The sequence below is a fragment of the Podarcis muralis genome, chromosome 6 (genome assembly GCF_964188315.1).
Source record: "Podarcis muralis chromosome 6, rPodMur119.hap1.1, whole genome shotgun sequence".
Classification (NCBI taxonomy): domain Eukaryota; kingdom Metazoa; phylum Chordata; class Lepidosauria; order Squamata; family Lacertidae; genus Podarcis; species Podarcis muralis.
Window position 1 is genome coordinate 81,338,068 of NC_135660.1, and position 17,111 is coordinate 81,355,178.

At 41.9% G+C, this 17,111-nt stretch overlaps 1 protein-coding gene across 9 annotated transcripts in view; it reads right to left on the reverse strand.

Moving 5' to 3' along the window:
* ZMIZ1 (zinc finger MIZ-type containing 1) overlaps positions 1–17,111 on the reverse strand; it is a 366,767-nt gene that overhangs the window by 286,421 nt on the left and 63,235 nt on the right. For all 9 annotated transcript variants that reach the window (XM_028729170.2, XM_028729169.2, XM_028729172.2 and 6 more), the window contains exon 2: positions 2,188–2,305. The gene's annotated coding sequence lies outside the window, so the exon portion shown is untranslated. The remainder of the gene's footprint in view (positions 1–2,187; positions 2,306–17,111) is intronic.

Sequence of the window (17,111 nt, forward strand, 5' to 3'; positions counted from 1 at the left end):
AGGGCTAGTCCTATAAAGCCTGATGCTCTGTTCTAGTACACAAATGTCCAGCTATAAGAGGCTGAATAATATTTTTCCTCATCTCCCATCTTCTTCACTGTGAACCAAGCAGGAAAGACTTTTCCATATTCACCTACTTCTATTGACACCCAAAGTGTGTTGGGGTGGTAATAATATTTATTCTATATGGTACACACACACACACACACACACACACACACATCTCCTACTGAAAGTGCACAATTACGAATTACTTCCCTTATTACCAGAAGTGTTGCTCTTCCCAATATTGCAAATGGTTAAAAGGAATGCTTCTTAATGCTTGGAAAGGATTATGGACAGGATTTTCAGAAGGACCCTTGTGGAAAACCAAGTGTCAAATCCAGGATTCCCCTCTGGTACCCTTGAGAACATCCCTCTCAAAAAACAAAAAACACCTGCCCAGTTTAATCAGGCATAAAGTACACTTACACATCTTGCCTACAAAATGGGAACCCTGAAACGCCATACACTTGTAGACAGAAGCACATCTGCAGCTAAAAGCCCGCAAAGGCTTCAGAGGGGCAAAGTGGAGAAGGACGGCAATGATAAATGGGTGGGTTAGCTATGGAAATCAAGTGCACCAAAGTTAAATAGCCAACAAAAATAATTATTAGCTCACTTTACATGCATTCACAATTCTTGTCAGCGGCTAGTAGAGGAAACAGTCTGTGACAAGTGCCGAGCTGGGGGTTAACTGTGTCCTCATGGCTATGGCTGGTGGGAATGCTTGAGAGTGTGCATTGTATGTAAGGGAATGTGCAGGATGTGTTTGGGATATGTTACACTGGGACAGAAGTAGGTTGTAGCTGCTGCTCAGTTATTTTGTCTAGTTGCTAATGATACTTTATACCTGGATTTCTTTTTTGTATTTTTGTATTTAACTTATACGTGTAAAGTTGTTCTTTTGTTTCAGATAATATTTGCCTTACTGTTAATTATTCTGCTTGTTTTTTTGTAACTGAATTTTGTTTGTAATGTGTGTTTTTTGCCGATTGCTTTTTGCATTTTAACTTCTATAAATTGTGGTTGTTGGCCTCCCTCAGTCTTGAGAAACTATTTCACTGAGAATCTGTGAAGATGTAAGTATCAGCAGAAGATCCCACTACTAGGCAGGTTGCTCATAACTCAAAGTTTGATTTGCTGACCTTGCAAAGTATTAAAAGGAAAATAAGTTGCCCCGGCACATGTCTAAAGGAAAACACGACTTTTTCTTTACAAACCCTGAAGCAAATATTTTTTAACGAATTTGCCACCAATGAGAAAATGACTTGTATAAAAAGAGAAATTCTGAATAAATGTAAAGATATTTAGTGGGCCTTCCTTGACCTTCAAATATATGTGAAGGGGGATATAATTTTATGAGAAAAAGTTTGATGAGTTTATTCTGGACCAAATATTTTGGAAGGCAGTGTTATTTTGTTATATGATTCTGTTTATAATCAATAAAAATGAACTGTATATTTGGATGTTATATGTTTTGAAGTGAGTTGGTATAAGACTATTCACTATAATATTGTATCAGTTTTGTTGTTGTATGGCTGCTGATGTGTTGTGAGTCACTTTTGGAAGATTTGCGTGGAAAAGTAGCATGCAAACTGAAGTAATAACTACCACTACTCACCACCCTGCTTAAGATATGGAGAGCAGGCTTTGGTAAGAGGCAGCCCGTTCCACTAAGTGCCTCTCTTCCACTTAAGATTTACATCAGCATCTCAGCTAACCATGAAAAATGTTCACCAGGGTCCCCCTTAGCTAGGATTGGAAGCTAGTTAAGGGCATCTAGTTAGAACCAGCAGAGAAAATATTTTGCTGGAGAAGAGAAGAGAACAGGAACCACATGATTCTGAATGATCTCCCAGCATTATGTCTATACTAGCCCTCGAAAGGAATGCTGTCCATGCAAGGAATACAAACTGGAATGTGTGTACAAAATGTATCAAGAGCACTGCCTCCTAATACATAAAAAGTATTAAATATTGTAAAGGGAGGGAAAGCAATTAATGTAAGCTCAGAAGTGACGTATGAATAAAAGTTTCTGCACAGACAAACTAATCTAGATCTCATCCATTGCTCTTCCCTGCCCCATGAGAAAACTTAACAGGAAGAAACTTAACAGGCAGAACACCTAAACGGGCAAATAATTACCTTTTAACTCTCTGAAGAGGTCACCATCAATTAGCTTACAGGAGCTCTTAACAAACAGGGAGAAAAGGTGGAAGGGAGCTGGAAGCGATGCCTGAATCCACAATGCACAAGGTTTTTCCTAATAGAAACATAAGGAAAAAAAGAAAGTAGTTAGCTATCCCTTTCCAGGTCTTTTGATGGAGCATATGATAACCACTAAAAATGGAAACAATGATAACACAACATAGGCTGGGACTCAATACTACAAAGATCCTATCTTATTACTGTATCGATAACACACATTTGAACGCATTTTAGATTGAACTATTTAAAGTTGTATGTATCTTCAAGACCTAATTTCAGTTAGCTAATTGTTGTAGAAGTACCTTAACTAATGTTTTGCCTCTGTTAGGCAGGCCAAGGTGTTTATATATATTTCAGAGAGAGAGAGAGAGAGAGAGAGAGAGAGAGAGAGAGAGAGAGAGAGAAAGAGAGAGAGAACCCTCAACACGTGCATTCAACTTGTGCACATTTAGCTTTACGCAATAGATAGATAGATAGATAGAGCGGGTGGAAAGGGGGCAGGGGTCCAGAAGGAAAAAGACTTTGGCAATCACACCTGCCATTGCACCCATTGTGTTTTGACTATATGCAATTCTGGCTTTAGGCACAACCCCCAGAATGTCATCCCTATGTGAGCTGAGGACTTACTTAGTGAGTTGAGGGATTACACATATATGCAAAGTGCTTTATGACCATTCTCTTAGTCATCCCTGCCAAAATCTTAAGAGGTAAGTGATTAATATTCTGATTTTACAGATGGGGAACTGACGCTGAGTAATGGTGGCTTCTTCCCTAAGGCCACCCAGGGAGAGCCTCACCAATATCTAACCAGTCCAAATGCAGCACCCCAATCAATGAACCAAATGGCAACTCAACTTTCCAAAACTGGCCAGTGTTGACATAATAAAAACGCAAGTAAAAGAGCCGAGACAGACAGTGTAATCAGTGATACATCCCTCTCAATTAAACTGTTATAACACTAAGATGCTTTAGGCGATATTATGATGAAGTCTCCCATGACCTTAGACAGAAAAAAATTACAGAGATACCTAGGTGGCAGAGCCAGTTTATAATTGCTGTGCTAGTTAAATCTAAAGTGCCTCAACATTTGTAGGTTTTACAGCACAATCCTAACCTTGTCTACTTAGAAATGTGTCCCGTGGAATTTGGTGGGGCTTACTCCCAGGTAAATAGGGCTAGGGTTGCAGTGTTAGTCTCCCATCGATCAGAGAACAAAAAGAGAGGAAAGATACTACCTACATCACAAATATTCTCATCACTTCACAAATATGGTTCCAGTAATCCTTAGAACCAGGCATTTGGGAATCTCTCAGTGGGCCTCCCTCAGAATGGGGCCTCCTTCTGCCACAGTCACTGCTGCCCATTCATTTGGTCTTTGTCCCTGGAACTAATCTGCACAACCATTCAGGGCAATGACCCCTCCCATATACAGACAATCATCATCTCCTTGGCTTAAACAGCTGTCTCCATCCCCTACTCAATTTTATCAGTTATGAGGATCAAGGATCAAGAATACAAGTGGTCACCCATACTCATCCAAGCACCTTGTCCACAACCTCAAGCTGCACCGACTCTAACTCATCCAACAAAACTGGATCAAACAGTGCTCTGGATACCTTGCAAGGTTCATCAACAGAATCACCATTTAAGCAACCTGAAATGCTTCACACACAAAAAACACAGTGGGCCGCTGTCAGTTCCACAGGTGCCTCTGGACCAGCATGTAAAAGGTTTGGCACCACCAGAGAAAACTCTGCTGTATGGCACAAGGAGGATGCAATGGAGTCAGCACAAAGTACCGTATTTTTTGTTCTATAAGACTCACTTTTTCCCTCCTAAAAAGTAAGGGGAAATGTGTATGCATCTTACGGAGCGAATGCAGGTTGCAGAGCTATCCCAGAAGCCAGAACAGCAAGAGGGATCGCTGCTTTCGCTGCGCAGCAATCAATCTTGTTGTTCTGGCTTCTGAGATTCAGAATTTTTTTTCTCTCTTGTTTTCTTCCTCCAAAAACTAGGTGCGTCTTATGGTCTGGTGCGTCTTATAGAGCGAAAAATGCAGTGATTGTTCTTCCAGAGTTAAAACCATGCTCAAGGTGGCAAGAAATAAAATGCCAAAAAGTACCCAACCTAATAAAACAATTTCCACATCAATCATAATAAGATCTAAAACAAAGAAACACAAACTTAATATCGATAACAGCAACAACCCTCACCCACGGCAACACCCCAACCCCAGCCCAAGATTCTGTTCAGTGGCTTCAGCTTTTGCAGCTGGAGTCAGACAGACAGACCCCTGGTACCTTGGGGGAGAAAGGTTGCTAGTCCATCACAACAGATAAGGTAGAAGGTTAGATTGTTGCAATACGTTATATGTAGGCCTGCCTCTGAAGACTGTTCTGCAGTGGCTCCCCATCTGTGAAATGCTCTCCCCAGGAAAGTTTGCCTGGCGCCTTCATTATACACCTTTAGGCACCAGGCAAAAACATTCCTTTTTAACCAGGCCTTTGGGTGACCTGACTGTCATTCTATGCCATTTTAAAATGTGGCTCTTTTTTGGGGGGGGGGTTGTTATTGGGTTGTTGTTTTTATTTTGATTCTATATATTGGAGGTTTTATGTCGATCTTTTCTGTGAACCGCTCTGTGACCTCAGGGTATAGGGTGGTAAAGGTAAAGGGACCCCTGACCATTAGGTCCAGTCGTGGCCGACTCTGGGGTTGCAGCACTCATCTCGCTTTATTGGCCGAGGGAGCCGGTGTACAGCTTCCAGGTCATGTGGCCAGCATGAAAAAGCCGCTTCTGGCGAACCAGAGCAGCGCACGGAAACACTGTTTACCTTCCCGCCGGAGAGGTACCTATTTATCTACTTGCACTTTGACGTGCTTTCGAACTGCTAGGTTGGCAGGAGCAGGGACTGAGCAACAGGAGCTCACCCCGTCGTGGGGATTCGAACCGCCGACCTTCTGATCGGCAAGTCCTAGGCTCTTTGAGAAGCACTGGGCTAGAAAATCCCAGAGAGATACAGTGGTACCTTGGTTTACAAACAGTCCTGTTTATGGACTATTCGGTTTACGAACTCCACAAAACTGGAAATCGTGTTCTGGTTTACAAATTTTACCTCGGTCTACAAACGGAAACCGAAAGGTGGAAGGGCACTGGCGGTGGGAGGCCTCATTAGGGAAAGCGTGGCTCGGTTTAAGAATGGATTCGGTTAAAGAATGGACTTCAGGAACGGATTAAGTTCATAAACTGAGGTACCACTATATCTGCAAACCAATCAGAACTATCAGCTTCTGGGTCCCCCACCTCTATGGAGAAAAAAATGCCTCTGAAAGCCTAAATCTCAATAGGAAGTGATCCAGCCATGACAAGGGATTATTAAACTAGGTTAAGTTTGTCATGCAGATATGCCTTGACAAAGTAGTCACCCTTTTCTATTTAGTGTTGAAAACCTGGCTCAGAATAAAGATGATTCTGTTAAACAACATCCACAATTTAGATCCAAGCAACATTAACTATAAATGGTAAAATCAAATGTGATGAGAATTAAAGGGCTGGCCACACACCATCATATATACATAAAATGACCTCCATTCTCCAAGTGTCAGTTACTTTACAGCCAAAATGCCATCACCCACCTATACATGAGACTGTGGTGTCTCTTGCGAAGTGAAGTCCAGGCATGTGCAATAGCAATATAATGCTTATTGGCTTGGGTGGGTGGGAATGACAAACAGGGAGAGGGTGATGGAATTCAGTGTTTGGGGCCATGCACACTGAATTACACTATGCTGAGACATTTTACACTGTGCCATAGTGCGAACTCCATTCTCTGATGTAGTCTTTATGAAGCCAAAACAGCACCACCCACACCCAAAACCTTTAGGGGAGAAATCCTTCCCTCAATTGGAAACAGTCCAATGAGAACTGAGAATACTTAGTGAGCATGAAATGCTGACTGACTGTTGGAGGAGATAGAAAAGAGAGGGCAGGGGAGAAGCAGAGAATAATGGAACGGACTGGCAGGAGTCCTGAACAGCACTGCATAATTTTGTTGAAGGTTCTGCTTGATGTGCCCTACAAACCAACCCATTTTTCACCAACTTGCAAGACTATGGAAGTTCAGTTTGTTAAGCCACACACCTATATGCACGGACACCCAGCGTACCACAAGCAAGCAAACAAAAATTAGAGAACAGCGTGTTAAGCATGACAAGAGAACCCAAAGGTTCAATCTAATCAAATTTAAGCGATAATTGAAGAGAAGACAGCTGTGTTCACAATCCTCCTACAAAGATCCGCAACTGTAAATTTTTCTAATGGGTTTAGTCCAATCATTTTCCTAAGCCATACCATTAGCAAAAATGAGCCTGCAGCCAAACCAGCATGAGCCAGGATTTCATTAGAGCTCATGCTGAGCAGGGTAATTTCTGGTCAGAGCTTGGACCCAGAGAACCAAAATTAAATCAGGTGCTTTTTGAATGTGGGTTTGGCAGCACTTAAGATTCCCTTATTCAGATTTATAGCCCACCATCACCCCTGTAGGCTCACAACAGCTCACAAAACATTTCAGCTTTTATATGTCACTAAAAATATACCAAATATGTGTATTCCACTGAAATCAACCCTTACACCTACAGTGTAGCACTAAAAACCCTCCCCAAATAAACACACAGCTGAGAAGAAAAGCTGAAGCATAACCTCTTGCAATAATGAACTCCACAATCACTGAGGACACCATTCGAAGTATCCTCAGCTTCACACCAGATGCACTGACAAGCTCGGTGCTGTTACGAATTACGCCAAGGCAGGCAAGCAATGTTACACGTCCCTGCCACCCCTCGCTCACTGCAAGAGACAAGCACTATGATGAATTCAGGCCAGTCATGGCCCTTCGAGGGGACTGCTGCTAAATCCAATTGCACTGAAGAGTGGTCACTTTTATTAAAAAAAAAATTCTTCCTCACCAGCAATATCCAATGCAACATCCTATACAGTATATTAGGATATGGGTTCTGGGTCAGTTAAAAACAGCAACAGTGTCACTCTGCCTGGCCAGCTGCCCTCACTAAGCCTCTGAGAATCTGATTTCTACCTTTTCATTTGCATTTTTGATGATATTATTTTAGTATGTTCAATTAAGTAAAACAGGGGCCCTCCGAATGGACAGACTACCCATGGGGAGGGGGAAGAGAGAGAAATGGTGTGTGTATCTGATAAATGGAGTAAAGAGATTGTGTATTCTTAAGAGTACAAAATGGTGTTCACATACACACACTGCAAAAACAAGGCTAGAAGAAATGTTTTAAATTTCGGTTTAGTTACCTGGCACTAATAATAATCCAAGAAAGAGTGACAGAAGATGGGGGGGGGCGCTTTTAAAAAAAGATAGACTGTGTTTTGGCAATATATCAAAAGAGTGAGAGGGGGGAGGAAAAAACAATGCAGGAGATTCATACAATAGAGTGAAGGGAAGCAGAAGAGAGCATTGTATAAATATACTATTAAGGAGATGTGGGAGAAATTTATATAGTACAACGAAGCATATGCAAATTTGTTCTCAAATCAAAAACAAGCTGGGAATGTAGAGACAGCAATAAGGAAAAATAAATAAAAAATGGCCCAATTCTGCTTTAAGACATCAGACATTAATAACAGTCCACAGCAGTGACATAAAAGGTGTATATAAAAAAATAAAATTAATCTAGGAACGCCAGGCTGCATATAAAACAGAAGACAAAATTGATCCTATGTTGCCATACAGGCAATAATGATAAATAAGCTTACAGTAACATTGTACAATAGTATAAACATTGAAGATAACTGCAGGAATTAAAGCTGCTTGTATCCAGAAAACAGAATTACAAAAAGGCGGGAAAATGCCAAAAGCAGAAAGAGGAGAGGCCGTCCAAGGCGTGTATGTGAGTGTACAGATTAGCAAACAGCAGATCTGAGGAAGAATTCTAAAAGAAATCAGTTATTAAGGAGAAGAAAAGAAAAAAGCTGAACAAAATGAACGTTCAGCAAGAGCAGGGAGATGCAGAAAACAGCTGTGTGACAAAATTCATTGAGAATAGCAGGACACACTGAGTGCTGTTGTGTGTCAAAAACAAAAACACGACCCTTCAGAGTGGCACACATATCAATTCTGCTATAGGCAGTATGATACATATGTGTCAATCTTACTCAGCCAAAACATTTCAGTTCTGAGGAAAAGTGATGACAATTACATCTGCCCGAGCGCTGTTTCAATGGAAAGGTCGCAGTCCCTTTAGTACAGTACTCAAGTTTGGGGCGGGGGTGTCACAAAAGGAGCTTCCGAAAATGGCCATTTTCACTCACATCCTGACAAATTCACAACTGCACCATTATAGCTGATTAGGAGGTCTTGTGCAAAAAACCCACTTCCCCCAAAGTTCAGACCTTTTGCAATAAAGTGGCAGGAAAATGCACTGCGAAATGTGGGATAACCCTGGCTTGACACAAGATCCTCTAACCTGGGAAACAAACCAAAATGAACGCACAATCAACCAAACTGGTAAACTTCTTCTTTCACAGCATGGACTAGATAATATTTACCAACATAAAAAACTCATTTATTTTGTATTCAGGAGCCAATATTCCATCTAGAAATGGTGCTTTGGGGGAAGGGGGGGACACAGGTAACAGTGCCTTCGTTTGTAACAAACGTATATCCTGAAGATCTGTCTTTGTCAGCCAGAATGCAGTTATAAATGCTACATACATCAGAAGCAAGCACAAATATTTTTTTTAAAAAAATATTTGCTATACAGCGTAGCCTTACTAATCCAGTAATAATCATATACGCTGAAACATTACAGGCACGGGGAGAGGGAAATACTGCAGCTACAGTTTGTAAATGCACAAGGGTGGGGGGAGAAAATCCAGATATTTCACGAAGTTTTATTGTGAACCAAAATGAAGCCTACTATTAGTAGAAATAAAAAAAGGAGGGTGTAACAAAGACACCAGAGCAATACATACAAGGCAGTGGCACTTTTCCCTGAGTCTACTAGCTCCATAATAAAAAGCAAGCATTGCATTATTTAACACTATTTTAAATAACTGTCAATATGTATTATTATTTGCCTGTTTTGTGCCTCAGGTAGCACCCTGGGGAGATGCCTTTTATCACCGCATCATAAAGCTGCCCCACTAAAGCTGCTACCTTTCAGGTAAAACTCTTGCCTCTGATTCAATGCTGAGCTTTTACTGTCAGAAGAACTTGGGCGGAACATTCCTCGCCAGGCTCCACCTCCATCTATAACATCTTTTATTTTGATGGTATTACAAACAATGTCCGCAACTTACAGAACAATAACCCTGACAGAAAAAAAGAGGAGCTTCCATCTATAACAGAGCAACGTATTTTGCAGTGGTGTCTTTTTCGTTGCTCTGCTGTCGACTCCTTTTACAAGTGTCAGAATATCTGACATTTACGTGGATCTCAATTCCTTACGTTGCAATTACTTGCAATTATGGCAGGTCTTCTTTAAACTCTGCCCATCACGAAAGGTGAGGGGATTTACAATTACTTCAAAAGTCAGACGCACATACTTAAGAGGTTTAAAGCAAACCATGTTTTCTAGCTGAGGCAACTTTGACCAAAGTCCATATTTTTTAATAAAGCAGACAACGGAGAAAGTTTGCTTTATTATTGCGATCTGCCGAAAACCACAGTTCCTTCCCATATGCATCCTTTTCAGAAGTAGCAGTTATGTTTCCCACACAGCTGTATTTCCTGCCACCATCAGCCCATAATGACTGCCAGCTGTTTCTCACAGAGCCAGTGGACAAAAAGTCTGACCACGGAGCACTCCAAGCATAAACCAGCTTTGCAATCAGGTAGTCATTGGCTGCCAGCGAAATTAATTTCCTCTTACTATCATGAGCTGCTTGACATGATTGCAGGTATATTCTTGGGTGGGGGGAAACTAAACAGTGCGATGCTGCCTTCTCAACTAACCTAAGGAGAGAGAGAGAGAGAGAGAGAGAGAGAGAGAGAGAGAGAGAGAGAGAGAGATCCTGCTGCACCATGCAGTAATTATTCCACCTGCTTTCATCTCTCTGCTCACCATCCTCAAGGCAAGAGCTGCCACTGGATTTCATCTACAACAACATTTTGGGAGTGGGGAGGGAAGAATGGCAATTTCCTGCCTGGGCAAAAACGTCCGAAGAATTTTGAGAAGAGCAAGATGAGGTTTGGAAATTATCAAATGCCAATTTAGGAGCACATTAATGGAGGTTTTCGATCAAGCTGTGTTGCGGGCATGCTTGTAAATAAATACCATCTGCCTCTCGCTAAAACTGGATGTCCACTTGGGAGTCCAGGGCAGGCCAAGCTGATTGGAGCTGCCGCTAATTTCTGTGGTTAAATTCAGAGTCAAATGCGGAGGTAGCAACATTTTTGAGGGAAATGACTCTGAATTAATGCAGATGGAATATATCTCATGTAGGGATAGATGACTGAAGGAGGTTTCACTAGCCCAAAGCTTTCACTTAGTAAGGCTTTAGGAGATGAGTTGGACTTCTGCATAAACATAGTACTGAGGAAATCAGATGCTAACTTACCATGCCGTTTACATACCCACTTCTTTAGCCAGTCAAGTGTTTCCCACAACTGCTGTGGGAAATGTTGCCCCTGGCCCCTTTGTCCAGATTTCTGATCAAGTGATAAGTGTGATAATATTTCCCCCATTACTTGACAGGTTCATACAGACAACCACCTTACTGAGAGCCAGTGTGGTGTAGTGGTTAAGAGCGGTAGTCTCGTAATCTGGGGAACCCGGTTCGCGTCTCCGCTCCTCCACATGCAGCTGCTGGGTGACCTTGGGCCAGTCACACTTCTTTGAAGTCTCTCAGCCCCACTCACCCCACAGAGTGTTTGTTGTGGAGGAGGAAGGGAAAGGAGAATGTTAGCCGCTTTGAGACTCCTTAAAGGGAGTGAAAGGCGGGATATCAAATCCAAACTCTTCTTCTTCTTCTTCTTCTTCTTCTTACTGTGTGGTAATATTCACACAGTGAAGGAGGCTGTGGCTCAATAGCAGAGCATTTTCCTTGCAAGCAGAAGGTCACAGGTTTCTCACAGAAACTCCAGGTTGGACTGCAATGACCTCTGTCTGAAAACCTGGAGAGCTGTTGTCAGTCAATGTAGGGAACTCTGAGCTGCACAATTCTTATGTACTATTTGGTAAATGGTAGCCCAAATTTCTTCATTAAAATGATTAGTTTTAATTTCCCCCCTCTGCTTCTCTACCTGCTCCCCCACTCTGGACTTGGGAGAATTTACTCCTATGTCACTTGCAAATGCTTACGATCATTTTCACCTTTTACTTTTGAGTGTTTTCAGTGGGGGTTTGGAACTGGACACCTGCCTATTTTCCAACACCCCTTTACAGTATATGTATCCTGTCCAGTGTGAATATATTTCACTGTGTGAATATAGTGGTTGCTATAAAGTCTGCAGTTGCTCCCAAGCCAAACCAGATATGTGAAAGGCCATGTGATTTGGCTTCCTGGCACGTTAGCAAACCATGCCAGCTATGGGCCTCTCAAAAAGGCCAGGCATTGCTTGCATGGTTTGTAGAGATGTCAGGAAGTCAAAGCACTTCGAGCAGTCTTTACATGTACCTGGCCCAGCATGGAGACAGTCATTTATACTGTAAGCAGCCCTGCGATCCTCAGATGCATTTAATAAATAATATAATTATAATCAGTGCTTTTCTCTTAAAAAACGTTTAGGGGTACTCTCATTTTCTTATGCATACAGTCATACCTCGGGTTACAGACGCTTCAGGTTGTGCGTTTTCGGGTTGCGCACGGCGCTGAGCCCGGAAGTACCGAAACGGGTTACTTCTGGGTTTCAGAGCTCGTGCATGCGCAGAAACACAAAATGACATCATGCGCATGCGCAAAAGCACGACCCAAATGTGCGCAGAGGCAGCACTGCGGGTTGCGAACACTGCAGGTTGCGAATGTGCCTCCCGTACGGATCACGTTAGCAACCCGAGCATCCACTGTATTGAAATACTGCCCCTCAATGAGGCCAAACTTAGATTCACAAAATGTTTAGGGGTATGCATACCCCTGCGTACCCCCAGAAAAAAGCACTGATTATAATAATTATTGGGGGAGTGGTATCTATAACAGTAAAGGAATGGTACGTATGAATGGGGTCCATGAGCATTTCCTTTGAAGGAAAGGGGGAAAGAAATAAACACAGCAGGCATTATGGTTCAAACTACCAAAGAACAAAACGAAACAAAGCGATTGCAAAACATGAGGCCTCTAAGAGAATACATGGCAGAGCAGGATAGACCAGAAAACAAATGTCATCCGTGGAATGGTATTTTATTGGGGATTCCTGTTGTTAGGCTTATGACAACACTTTCCATTATAAAGCTAGAAGTTATGGCTAGCACAGACCTTTGTTTACCTCTATAACTGTTTTTATTATTTTGCAAGATCGTGGAATTGGGGGGGGGGGTATTATTTTTTGTTAAAATATTTCTATTAAATGTTTTAGATTTAGTGTTCACAAAGAGGGACAGTGCTTGGTCCCTCAAGTTCCTCCCAAAGAGCATTTTAATCATTAAATCTCTGAGCCTGTTTAAATCCAGGCCAGGTTTTTGTGTGTGTGTTTTTTAAGTGTGGGTACCATTTCTTAAAAAACTCACAGTAAGTGCATTAAATTATTGATAGCCATTAAACAGGGGAGGGGGAGAGAATTAAACCAGCTCTCAGGTTTTATCAATCATTAATGCAGTTTCCACTGGAGCATCTCACTGGGTAGATATTGCATAGCGCAGTACACAGAACACAAACCCAGGAGGCATGAATTTATTTTTGGCAGGAAGGGAAAGGGGGGGGGGAACACTTGTGGGCTCAAGATACAAGAGGTGGAATGGAAATTTTTGTTTGACGCAATTAACCCAGCCAAGAGCACACACACATGAACCTTTCAATGCAGGGCTAACAAGAGTTGAATACTCAACCACACTGAAAGTCATTTTATACATTATGTGACAGCAAACTTGGGTCTGTCAAGACGTGCACACTCTGTGTGGAGCTGCAGCCAACCTTGGCTGTCTGATGAGTTCACCTGTATGACACATGTATTTGCAAACACAAGTTTTCCATATTTGGAAACAGACTTTTGGCTACCAAAAGTGGCAGAACAAATAACAAATTCACACACTTAACTGAATGAGACTTAATTTTGATCACAGTAAATTGTCAAGCTCTTTCCTTCCACCTCCCCATCTCCTTAGGACAATTCACTAAGACAATGCATCCGAGACTCCATACACTTTCTGAGTTACACTGGTTAAAACTTAACTTTTGCAGTAATAATTACTCCAAACATTAACTGGTAATAGACTTTCGCTTCCACACTTGCCGAGGTAGCAATGCCAATCTCAGTAGAGCTTTCTTGTTTATGTTTACAGGTAATGAGAAAATGGGAGCAGTACGAAGAGGCTGCAAGAAAAAAGGGGGGGGGAGTAGTAGTTTGTGGTGCAGCAATAAAACTGCGAGCACATTTGCAAAGCTAAGCAGGCCAACCAGATATTCTCGGGACAAAACCAAACCCGGGGCTCTTCAGAACTCTGTAGGCAGCATTCTAGACAACCTCATATTGGAAGGCCTATAAAGAGGCCTATAAGGTCTTTTGCAGACCCTCCAAGTGTCCCTGTTTTCCAGGGACAGTCCCAGATTTACAGAAGCCATTCCAGTTTCTGTCCCGCTTTTCCTTAGGACATCCCTATTTTCAGCGGGAAAATGTTGGAGGGTATGGAGCCAAGGAGATAAGTATCTATGCAACCTTTAGAAGACATCTAAAGACAAGCTTGTATAGGGATTTTTAAAAATGTTTTCTTGTGTTTTTATATATGTTGGAAGCATATATAAATGCTTCCAATGCTTTTATATATGTTGGCTGGGGCAATCCTGTCAGATGGACAGGGTAATAATAATAATAATAATAATAATAATAATAATAATAATAATAATGGAGGAGGGGGAGGAGGAAGAAGATTCTATTTTTATTGGAGAAATGTCTGAGGGTATTCTATTGGAGGACACAAACAAGCATCAAAAGGGCAGTGTAAGGCTGCAAATTTGTTTTTTAATGCACAACTCACAATACACACTACTCGGACACCTTGTAATTATTTTAAAGTAAGGAAGAATAAGATACAAACTCCCACTAATGCAGATTTTGTAGGGGTTGTGTTTGGTTTTTTTAGTTGGCCTTATAAAGATATTGTCCTAACAAGGGTGGTGGAGGAAAATGAGATCATTTTCTACTCCCTCCACAACAAAAAACTGGACCTATTTGTTTGGCAGACTTAACCCACTCCAGAGGGACTCCTGAATCTGTGGATGTCATCCACTTTAGCAAAATGGGAGAAGTTACAGCCACTTTTAGGTTCCCCAATATAGAGAATGGGGAGCACAACGCTACATTTTATACAGTGGCTCAGAATCAGAAGCAAGGGGAAACACAGAGTGCATCAGAAACAGATTGGATTAAACGAAACGAAACGAAAACCACAAGTATGGATAAAAGGCAAATCTTGGAGCCCATGCACTCTCTAAGCATATAGCTGTATCCCCCTAACTAGAAACGTTCTGTAGAAACAATTTCAATTGCTCCCCTCAAATCTATATTTCTTACTTCTACCTGCATTCCACCCTCCTGCTGAGGGGTTCAGAGCAGTGGTTAGCCTCTCAACAACCCTGTGAGGTAGGCTAGCAGATAACAACCACTTGCCCAAGGCCTCCATGTAAACGTCACAGCCAGGTAGGCATTTAAACACAGATCTAGCTCAAAAGAAAAGCTAGATCTGAGGGTCACTACAACATTGTGCATCTGTAAATCCACATCTCTCGTGGCTTCTGCATTTTCATCAGAGTTTTGTGGTTGTGGGATACTTTATTATGTAATCTGCTGCATGTTGTAAAATATAATGCTTCCTCTATCTTTCTCTGGATGTATGATGAATCGTGTTCTAAAACCTCACCAATCATCCTTCTGAGCACACACCTGCCTTGTATCCAGATTGCCACAACAGCGGTGCCAGGAAGACTGTGCCTTGACAGACACTGTTGGCTATTGTTTCTCAGCCAACTGCACTTTGAACCTTTCGTTGCACCTCACCATGCTATTTCATAAAGAGTATTTCTGCTACAGACTACTAGTCAGGAAGTGTGAAAATACAGAGAAACAAACACAACATGAACACGTTGCCATAACATTTGGCTGCCGTGCCCATTTTTCAACATTATGTCATCTAGGTAGTTGCAATACAAGCCTGATTCCAAGATCAGAAAAATTGACTTGCGATATCAGGCCAAGGTCCAGCCATCAAGCCCAACATTCTGCCTCCAAGTGGAGCCAAGCAGATGTCTTTAGAAGAGCAGAAGCTGGGCATGGCACCCATAGATCACCCCTCTTTATTCCCCAGTGCATTGAATTAAGAGGTAAACTGCCCCTGCAACTGGAAGTTCCACTGTGCTATCATGGTTAATAATCATTTAATTCACACTGTATGGAAACACAGAGACAGATCTGAGCTTGCCACTGAATATAAATTCAGCACAGATTACAGCTCCAATCGTAGCTCCCTAACAAGTATACCTGTACATTATGCGGTTACAAAAATATGCTTTTCTCATGTACGTTGCTTTAATGTAAATTGCTAAGCAATGTAATGTGTGAAGAGGTCTCCAGTGCCAAATAGTTTTAAAGAGGTAATTCACAACAGACAAATGACAATCAGCAAGCCAAAATTTGCACTCAACTAGTATATCGAATGAGTCTACTTCTGGTCTCTGTCACTCTCAAATGTGTTCATGTCTAAATCCTGTTCCATTACTTATAATATTCTGAATATGTTTCCTTTTTGCATTTTGCTGAATTTGTACCCTGCCCTTCTTCCTTCAAGGAGGTCAAACATAGCACAAGTGGTGTTACTCCATTTGTATCTCCCCAACATCCCTGGCAGGAAAGCAAAGATGAGATGAGAGTGTGACTTGTCGGAGGCCACCAGCTGCGATTCCTCATTGCACAAAGATCTGAAATCTCAGCTCAACATATAATAGTAATATGCGTTTCACTTACATTATCACTGTCATCTTAACAAGAGCCCTTCAAAACATGCCAATTTATCCCTATATTGCAGGCTGAAGGGAGGACAGGTGGAGGCTCAGAGTCAGTGGCTTGTCTAAGGCCACCTATTGAGTTTGTGCTTGGGGTAAGATTTGAATGAGCCGCTTCCTGCTTTACAACCTACACATGGCACTGTGCTGTTCCAGTTCTCATCCAGATCCTGCCCTCTAGCCACTACATGACTCTGTCCTAGAACGACTGCAGCTCAGACTGCCAGATTCAAGAAGAAGGAAAGGATCCAGCTGTGGAGAATCTCCTTCGAGCCCAGCTGCTAAAAGCACAGGAGCCATGTCCTCTGGGAAATCTGGCTATCTTAACTGCAATTTTCAATTTTTCTCTTGCAAAGCAGTATTCCACATTAACATGGGACAAATTTAATGAAGCTTGTAGTCGTAGCAAGTCATAACAAGGACACAAGCTTTCCCCCGCTACGAATAGATAAGTCCACGACACCTACTAAAAGGAAGCTCTGTTCTTGATTTCTTTTCTGAATAGAGGATCATAGAATCACAGAATTGTAGAGTTGGGAGGGAACCCTGAGGGTCATCCAGTTCAACCCCCTGCAACACAGGAAAAAGATGCAGTGGCAGTTCTTGTAGCTGGACTCCATCATCCCTTATTAGTTAAGCAGGGCGCCCTGCATAGACGCACCTAGTGCCAAAATAACCAGTG